This window comes from Rosa rugosa, chromosome 2 (genome assembly GCF_958449725.1).
Source record: "Rosa rugosa chromosome 2, drRosRugo1.1, whole genome shotgun sequence".
NCBI classification, from domain to species: Eukaryota; Viridiplantae; Streptophyta; class Magnoliopsida; order Rosales; family Rosaceae; genus Rosa; species Rosa rugosa.
Window position 1 is genome coordinate 66,928,047 of NC_084821.1, and position 10,492 is coordinate 66,938,538.

Here is a 10,492-nt window from a genome sequence, read left to right on the forward strand (position 1 = left end):
CCTCTCCTGGATAATAAGGTAAGTGCCCATTGGGCCGTTTTGTGATTTATAGTTTTTTCATTTTTTTTCGCGTGCTGTGATGACCCGACCCGACCCGACCCAACTATATATTTATTATTTTTTTTAGAAAGGAAAGGAAAACATTAACAAGTGATTTTCATGGTGTTCTCAGAATAATGGGTCTGGATCATGGGACACCATATTTTACACAATTTTTTACACATTTTGTAAGTCATTAGATTTAAAAACTTTCAATGGTCCAGATTTATTGTTTGAATGATATCAACACAACACCAAATGATGTGGAAAATAATATGGCATTACATATTTCTAATAAAAAATTATAATTAAATTCAATTTTTCTTTAATGAAAGAAAAAACAAAATCTATTGCTCATATAAGAACAGTACAAAAAACGACCAAAAGAAAGAAAAAAGAAGAAGAGTAGAAGAACAAATGCCAAATGCTAAAATCATCATCTCCTAAAGAAGACCCGAAGCCGCGAGTCAATTGGTGCTAGTTCTTCACGGTTTCAATTACTGGGAATTGCTAATAGAATCTCTTAAGAGATGTGCTAATCTGAAACATCTTGTATTGAAGAATTAAGTAAGAATGTATGTCTTCAATTCTTTTTTGATTTTCAGTTACTGGGATTTCCTAATATCTATGTAGCTGTTAGAAGGATTCTACTAAATATAATGGTGTTGAATTTCTTATCTATTCGCAGTCCTTTGAATTGTTTTCATCCATAGTACAAATAAAATCTCTGTTCAACAATTTATACATCGATTGGAAGATTTTTCATCCAAAATACTTGAAGTAGTTTTGGAATTTGTTTCCTGTGCCATTTTCCTAAACTAACTTTTTTGAATTGTTTAATGAATTTGTAGACCATTACCAGTCCAACCATTGATTCTTCTCATGGTTAAAGAAATATTGGAACCCTAGCTGATGTCCAGATTCCTCCCTTTTCCTCCAAAATTTTCTGACACCATCCATCCTTGGTTGGCTTTAATCACCAGCACTCAGTATTTTATCGAAACAAATATCAAAGCTCCCGGCGATCAAATATCGCATTTGATGATAGTGTTTGGAGAAGATGATATTCTTTTTAGCGTTTCGTGTCTGGTCTTCGGCAATTTTTTGTTTCTTTTATTTTTTAAACGTCTTCTACTGTTCTTATATGAGTAATAGATTTTTAATAAAGATAAATCCAATCTAATTATAATATTTGATTTAAAATATATAATGACATGTCATTTTACACATTACTTGTTGTTGTGTTGACATCATTCAGACAATAAATCTGGACCATTGAAAGCTTTTAAATCTAATGACTCACAAGATGTGTAAAAAATTGTGTAAAATATGATGTCCCATGATCCGGACCCAAAAATTAATAATATATTTTGGTTTGAATTTCAACGTTTCCCATAATATTAATATTCATTGTCGTTGCGGGTCAGCGTGTCTCTAATCCGTTAGTCATAATGTTAATTATAATTTTTGTGGGTCTTCAATTTCGTTGGTTTTTTTATGAATTGAATTTGAATGAACCAAGTATTATAAGATTGAAATTAAAAATGTGGTGGTGAGAAACTAAAAAACGAGTGGCGTGTGAAGTTAGTGAAAAAAGACTTGAACAAGTGGATGGAAATGAGGAAATAGCGAGTGGTTCAAAGACAAAACTCACTTGTTTAACAGATCAATTGTTATAATATACTCGAATCTGAGCTGAACATATACTCTCCACTTCAAACATATCATCGAAGCCCAACGCTGTACTCTCTACATTTCAATTCATGCTAAGTTCACGGTCCATAATTAATTCTAGTTATGACTACAAGGCCGCTTAAATTTTCCTCTCTACTCCGGGATGACGTGCAGCATTAAGCATATAAATATGATGGGAATTTGATGGACTGGGACATAAGCAACGACTTACATTATAAAACAAAATCCTCAGATCACTACAAGTCTACAATGGCAAAGAAGCATACCAGAGGCAACACGTACAGTGCAACCCCTAATAGTTCATCTGTAATCTGTAATATAAATTTGGGAAGACCGGAAAAAAAAAAAAAAAAAAAAAAAAAAAAAGAAGCTTGACGACCGCCTTAGCAAGTTTATATTGCAAATCTTCTTATACAAGTAAATATGCCAATGAGGTGTACAAATGAAACTATAGCAGTTGGTAGTTTTTTTTTTTTTTTTTTGGTACAACAAAAAGTAGGTAGTTTTATTAGATACTCACAAATCAAAACTTGAATATTCTAGCATATTCTGCTTCTCTTTAACCACAACCACAAGTGACAATGATAGTCAACTTCTTAATCAGAGGAAAAATTAAGTCAACGATACAAAATTCCAAAGTGATCTCCTATACCGTGGTTTCTCCACAATTTCGCCGTATCATATACATGTACGTATACTATGGCACGGTGACCATGCATATATACAATTAAGTTAAGCACTAGATCTCTGTAATCTCGAACTAGCTGTACTGCAAATCAGAAACAAATTGACTTTTGCTAGTACTTATACCGTTAACAAAATCCAAAGACTTTTGCATCCGCTCATCATCGTCATGATTACTCTCCAATGGAGCTGAAGCTGATGAAACTGAGAAAATTGTCACCAATGTTGGAGCAATTGTTATTCTGAAGTCTCGTATGGGTAAAGAGAACAGAAAACTGCTATGGATATTGCAGCTAAAAACTACAAGAGCGCCTTTCAAAGACTTGTAGCGCGCGTAAAATTTCACTTTCGAGATTCTCAACGACATCTCTTAACTGTTGCTTCTGCTGATAAATTACACCTTTCTAACTGGATTGGTAATCCATACCTGATAAGATTTGAAAAATCTGGCTGCCAATTATCTGGAGTACTACCAAACATAATTGATATGTTAGTTACCAGATTAGACTTCACTTTTCCTATCCACCCTCCTTGTCCGATGAAACAAACGCGGCCATAGACCATAGTACATAAAAAATGGATATCAATTTCACTTCCCATAATCAATTACGTACGTAGTTTGACTACAAGGGCACTTTCCTCGTAACTACCAGCTAACGTGCAGCATTATGCAAATGAATTCGATGGAATGGGATATTGGCAACGACTTGCATTATACAACAAAATCCCTGGAGGCATTACTTGGTAATTAACGTGCAGCATTAAGCAGATACTTCTAAGTCAAGTACTGAGGTGTGACAAATGGAATGATTAGCAGTTAGTAGTTTATTAATTGGGGGAATTTGATTCTACATCCAAATTCACACACACCTTTTAGATTAAATCCATCTATAAGATTGTTTTAATATACACCCAAACCTATTAATTAGGTTTATCTAAAATAAAAAAAAAAACCTATTAAATAGGATAAATATTAAAATCCATTGTTAAAAATTACTAAACCTACCACCATCCCCAAACTTTATGCAAATGCAACTCTTGAAACGGTTGTGCAAAGGCATCGCCCAGAATTAATCAACTCTTGATTCCAGCAATTGATCGAAATCAATACCTGGGTTGAAAGTTATGTAATCTCCACATTCAAAAGCTGGAATTATAGATGCCTAAATCATTATTTAGGTACAAATTGTGAACTCCCTAAATGATAGGTACCTAAATCATTTGCTTATGTTAAAACCCACACTATGTTTAACACCTGAATGATAGACAAAATTATGCAATTTTACCTATGCATGGTTCATTCTACCTAAGTTATTCTCTGATTGATAGGTACAAATTGTGAACTCCTAAATAATAGGTACCTAAATCATTTGCTTATGTTAAAACTCACATGATATTTAACACTTGTACGATAGGAAAAATTCCAGTAAATGAGGTGAAATGAATATTTTACTAAAAAGTCAACAACTATATTTGAGGAATATTTTACATATTCAATCAGAAGGGTAAAATAGTTAAACTAAAAAAAGGTGAAAAATCATAATTATAGACTTAAAACCTATAAGGAAGGTTTAATTATGTGAATGAGTGTAGATTAAAAGAAAATATAGGAATTGTTTTAGGGAAACGATATTTCTATTGCTGTGTGTTCTCATTGATAATAGGGGCCTATTTATATAGAGGATTACAATGCATAGAATCTGAATTGTACAAGGAAAGATAATCATACAATTAATGGATATCTCTAAGATATTCTCCGAGATTCTTTCTAATTAAAACCCTATTACCACTAGGTCAAGTAACCTAGAGTTTGGGCCAGACACACAAATAGGGATTTACTTAAACACTCCCCCTTGTGTCGCCCAAACGCGGTGCTTCTCTCGTTGCCTCGCTAAAAACCTTGCCGAGTAACAAAAACCCAGTGGGACAAAAATAACCTCGGTTGAAGGGGAAAAAGAGCACAACACACCCTTCACGTTTCGAGACCATACATGTAGACATCTCCCCCTGATGACTACGGTCATGGGAGTTCGGATAACTTCCGCAAACGATGCTACCAACATGTTGCTCGAAAGTGGAATTTAGGCAATGACTTAGTGAGCAAGCCTGCCACACTGTCCTCAGATTGAACCTAATTCACTTTGATCTTGAGGAGAGTTTGTTGTTGCTGATTATCCTTGGTGTTGTCGCTTTTGATGTAGCCTTGTTTCATTTGTTCAAAACAAGCCAGCATTACCCTAAATGCTCATAGGCTCAACTGTGGTAGACTTTAAACCACAATTGTTCGAACATGCGTAATTATGGATCCAATCCATATACATTCACAAACCACTTCGTGAAGAGCAATGATCTCTGCATTGTTCGAAGATATAGCGACTAGGGTCTATTCTGTAGACCTCCAAGATATCAAGGTCTTTGCCCATGGTGAACACTTAACCAGATTGGGAATGACCTTTGTGTGGGTCAGAGAGATACCCAATATCAGCAAAACCTTCCAAAACACTTATGTCGTTTTGGGGTGGGGATAGAGAAAGCAGGCCAGCGTTGGCGGCGTTTCTGGTGTGTGATGGGTCCGAATCCATCATCTCTCTGTAGGGATAAAACAAGCCCATATCAATCGTACATCTCAAGTACCGAAAGATATCTTTTACACCAATCAAATGGCGTCGCATTGGCCCAGAGCTATACCTTAGCTAACAAGTTCATTGCAAATGAGATGTCCGGTCTTGTGCATTGAGCTAAGTACAATAATGCGCATATTGTACTTATGTAGGGCACTTCCGCCTCTAGCACATCTTCGCCATCATCCTTCGGACGAAGAGGATCCTTTTTAGGATCAAGACTACGGACGATCATAGGGGTGCTTGAAGGTTTGACCTTGTCAAAATGTCTAAGCATCTATCAACACGATGCTCAAGTTCCAAACCGAGACATAATCGTGTTCTCCCAAAATCCTTCATCTCAAACTCGGATTTCAAGTGTTCAGCGGTTTCCCTTAACTCTTTAAGGGCTTCCAATGAAGATCATGTCCAACATGAACCGCGATAGAATCCGAAACTTGTTATGGAAACGTGTGGGCATATCCCTTCCCAATCAAGTAGTCACCTTAGTGAGCGTTTCAACCTTATTGTAAACGCGCTCCGTGGTCTAGAGTCACTTGACTTGGGTAAATGAAGTTCACCATGAACCTTCATGTATATTCCGTATCTAGATCCCCATAGAGATACGTAGTGACCACATTCGTAAGCTGCATGATCAGTTATTTGGAAACTACCAAACTGACAGGGTAGTGGAGTGTAATGACATCCATTACGAGAGAATATGTCTCATCGTAGTCGATTCCAGGGCGTTTTATGAGAAGCCTTGCGCCATAAGGCGAGATTACCATATCTTTTTCTCACTACGCTTTCTAACAAAGACCCATTAGTCAACAGGTTTTATGTTAGGAGGTGTTGACATCACTGGCTCAAAAACCTTCCTTTTCGTTAGAGAATCCAACTTAACCTGGATCGCATCTTTCCATTTAGGCCAAATCTCTCTACGTTGGCATTCATTCATCAACGGAGTGTGATTTGATATCATCGGACTCAACAAACTCATGCGCAACTAAATGCGTGACTACATCATCAATTATGATGGAGTTTCTATCCCACATCTCATGTACACTAGTGTAATTTTCAAAGAGCTCTATATTCTCAGGAATAGGTTCTGACGTTGAGGCGTCCCCCAACGATAACCATAACCCGGAAGATTCTCATGAGACGGATTTTGAGTGTCGATGATCCAATGATTGGGTTGTGCCAAAGCATCCTTCGAACCCACAGGCCTCCCATGCATCCTAGCTGGGGCCATGGCCTGTAACGCCAGAGTGCCACTCTCTTTGGCGTTGACGCCATGCCTACCTCCGTGTAGGGTGGCGTTACGTCCTCTCGTAGGAACGTCCTTCCTTGCAGGCATGTTTGCAACATATTTGTGTGATCTCGTCACTTTAACATGGATCGAGATGAGACATAGTGGGGACAGACCACGACAATTCCTGTCGTTCCTGCTGAACATCTGTGTTCTTATCTCCCCCTAACGATGGGAAGACTGTCTCATCAAAGTGACATCCGCAAATCTAGCGGTAAGGAGATCGCCGAGCAAGGGCATGAAGTGGTGGACGATTGTTGGAGTCTCAAATCCAACGTAGTTGCCCATTCGCCTGTGAGGACCCATCATAGAGCGCTGTGGCGGCGTAATTGGCACATAAATGGCACACTCAAATATGCGTAAGTACGATACTTGTACCCAGACACTAGCTGTAACACAGAGGTAGATTGAGTGGCAGTGGGTCGTAGACGAATTAGCATAGCTGCATGCGATATTGCATCACCCCAAGCGGATATAAGGAGATTGGTGCGCATTACCAATGTCCTGACTACCATCGTAGTCGTTTTCGCGAGACCATTTGGGTGTGTTCATGAGAATATGATGTCCAACATCAGTCCCATTCCAATATCCATCGAAAGTCTTTGATGTAAACTCTCTAGCATCGTCAAGTCCAATTGACGGAATATGATGATCCGGGGAGTGAGCCCGTTGTCATATGATATTTGCTAGGAGTGTAGCATAAGCAGCATTACAAGTGGACAATGGCACAACACGTGACCAGCGTGTTTGCGTGTCAACCAACATCATGAGATATTTAAACGTCCGCAAGTTGGTTGAACTAGTCCACAAAATCCCCACGGATTCTATGTAAGAACAGAATGAGTATTTTTATATCCTTTGAATAGGACGGTCTCAGTCCTAATTTTCCTAAGGAACGGGCTTTGTAAAACGAGCGAGAGGCTTTAAAAGCAACCAATGAGGATTTTGGTTGGGCCTGAGCGTCTGAAACGTTATTTGAAGCAAGTTGGTGATTGCGGCATCACCTGGGGCGCCATCACCATGATGGACGCCATCCATGGTGTCATGGATAGGGACTATGCCAGCCCTAGGCTGGTGGTGGAATGCGGCGGTGCCAGGGGCAGCGGTGGTGGTCACACTTAGTCCAAGAATCAACATTTGAGTCATACTTCATTTCGCTCGAGAGAATGGATGTCCGTGTGAAGTCTTTTGTAGACGGATCATCATATCATGACTAGGATGATCTATCCTGTCATGACAAAGCCAATATGTGTCTAAATCCAAGAGATCTTCTCTCATAACTTTTATTGGATTAATAGCTCGAATAGTGACATAGAGTCCACCAAGGTTCGAAAAATCGCTAGGCGCTAGTCGGGCGGTGGCCAGGGGACTAGCGCCCAGACGCCTAGGCGGGCGACTAGGCGGCGCCTAGGCGGTTTTGTATTTTTTTAATTTTAAATTCATTTTTATAGTATATAATTATATAATCAAGAATATTTAGACATAAAAGAGGAAAATAATTGTTAAAGGAATCAATTATTTGATTGAAATAAGGACACCTCATGCCTAGAGCCCTAGACCTTTAATTAAACACGGCAGCACAACAAATCAGATTGTTTTCTTCACATCTCACGTGCATACCTTATCCATTTTTCTTCCCTTAGCAGCCACACACTGACAAAAGGCCACCTCAATCATCCTCTCTTATTCTCTTTCACAAATAAACTGAAAAATATTTTCAAAAAAGCCAAGAACCAAAAATTATCGCATGATCTCCAGCAATATCTCCTTCTACCTTTGCGATCCAACCTCCATGATCTCCACCAGTTTCAGAATTTCGCCTTCTTCCACCAACGTTGTTCATTGTTCGCGCCTCCAGCATCGAAAATAGCATGGTCAACATGCACGCCGACTAGTCCACCGTGCTTTCCTCGACTTCCGCCGTACTTCGCAGTGAATTCCGCCTAGCCCAACCGCCCAGCTTGTTCCACCCAGCTACCTCGGCGCCCGCCCAAGCCGCCTAGGCCCCCGTCCAAATCCAGAATGCCTAGAGTCACCGATTACCCATTAGGCGAGTCGGAGAGCCACCGCCCAGCGCCTAGGCGGCCGAGTTTTAGAACACTGGAGTCCACTAGAGAGACACATAAACTTCTCTAAGATGCGTGTTGTTCACAATCATTAGAGGTATTGCAAAGGAACTCATTTTCATTCTCTACATGCGTTTTCGCATGGAATCCGTTGGCTATTCATAGAGTACGATTTGCCCTAAGAGCGTAGAGAGTTTCTGTGACAGTAATCAAGGTGCCATTTGGCAAGTGGAACTTGGGCTATTCCATGTCCTTGAATTAGTACCGATGGCCCAGTCATCGTAGTCACAAAGTAATATGCTCAGAATCAAAATGGAGTCATAAAGAAAATAACTCGAAATTTTATTCATAAGCCAACGGAGTTACATCATTGTCTCTTTGACCAAAGAAAATCTAATCCAAAATGCTAGCTAATGCAAAACAATGGTAGTCGTCTAACTTCTTTCGGTAATTCCAAAATAAATGTGACCAGGTGAGTAGGGAGATGTCGGTGGAGCAAGGCTCGCTTAAGTACCACTAATCTCATAACCTTCCTAGACATCACACTTACTTTGGGTGAGCTTACTTTGAAGAAAGACTAAACCATTGGCATTTACTACAAAAATATATGGCAATTGCCTATTACATCTCTTGGAAAAATAAAGACTTAAACAGAATTGGCGATCTATTGATCCCAGCCAAATTTGTAGTCTTCAACCCTTCACTCTAGATCATCTTCTTGATCTTCTTGTTCCACATCGTGAGCTTCTCTTGCTTCACAATATGCTTTGTAGGCGGTGACAATTTCTTCACAAGCTCTACAAATGTGTGCCCAATGACCAGATACTCCACATCGAGAACATACATCTCTTTGCTCAGACTCCATTGATTGAGGCGCTTTGAAAGCGTCATTTAGATGGCTCTTAGTGTTGGTGGCGCTACCAACATGGCCAGAGGCGTTGCCTCCCTCTCTCTTTCCACGTTTACCTCTTCGATTCCGTGTTCGCCTATTTTGGCGGTTACCTTCCCAAGTAGAGCGATTATATGGACCAGAACGTCCAGAAGTATCCTAAGATTAGGGTTTCGCTCTTGGCGCCCTCTCTTAGGGGCGCGACTATAATTGGATTCTGGAATATGCTCTGTTTCCACGGATCTTGAATTATAGTTCTTCACAAGGATGTTGTAATGCTTTTCAGCGACATTCATAGCTCCAATGAGCTCATGAAACTTTGTGATCCATCCTGCAGTAACATCGATTCGATAGTTCTTAGCAACCATCAATGCAGAGACGGGGAAGGTAGAGAGAGTCTTCTCAATCAACATCGCATCTGTGATCTCTTTACCACATAATTCCATTAAGGATTTAATGCGAAGTGCTTCCGAGTTGTAGTCAAGAACTAACTTGAAATCACAGAAGCGGAGGCTATGCCATCTCACTTCTAGGTCAGGAAGCAGGGAGTCACAGACGTTGCCAAATCTTTCTTCGAGTGAGACCCACAGCCTTCTGGGGTCTTCTTCATTCATACACTCGTACTGGAGCGAATCATCCATATGACGAGTTATTAGGATGATGGCTTTCGCCTTATTTGCCTCTAAGGCTGCTCTATTTGCTTCCAAAGCTTGAGCTTGCTCAACAGTTAGCACATCTCGGCTAGGCTCGAGAATCGTATCCAGGATTCCATCGGCCTTGAGATGCTGGCGGACATCACGAACCCACCTGTGGTATTCAGAGCCAGTTGTTCCCAATGGAGCAAAGTCCAATTTGTTCAGGTTACTCATCCTGAAAGAGAACAAGAAAAAGGGTTAGTTTCGGAGCGGAAAAAGCTACCACGAAAACATATAAAATTTCTGAGCGTAGTCGCTTCTAAGAAATTAGGAATTTCTGAGCGTAATCGCTTCCAAGAAATTCAATTCCAATAGGTATTGGATTAGATCGGAACAATGACGTAAGTGGTCGATAATAAATTCTCTACAAACTCTAAGTTTGGAGATCTCAACAAGCTCCAAGCTTGGAGTGAGCACGAACCCCCACAGGTCGGCTTAATTAGGTCTCCCCTATGATGAAGAAAGGAGGGTAGAAGAAGGGAGTTTGCAAGTCCCCGAGAAAAAGAAGAGAAATT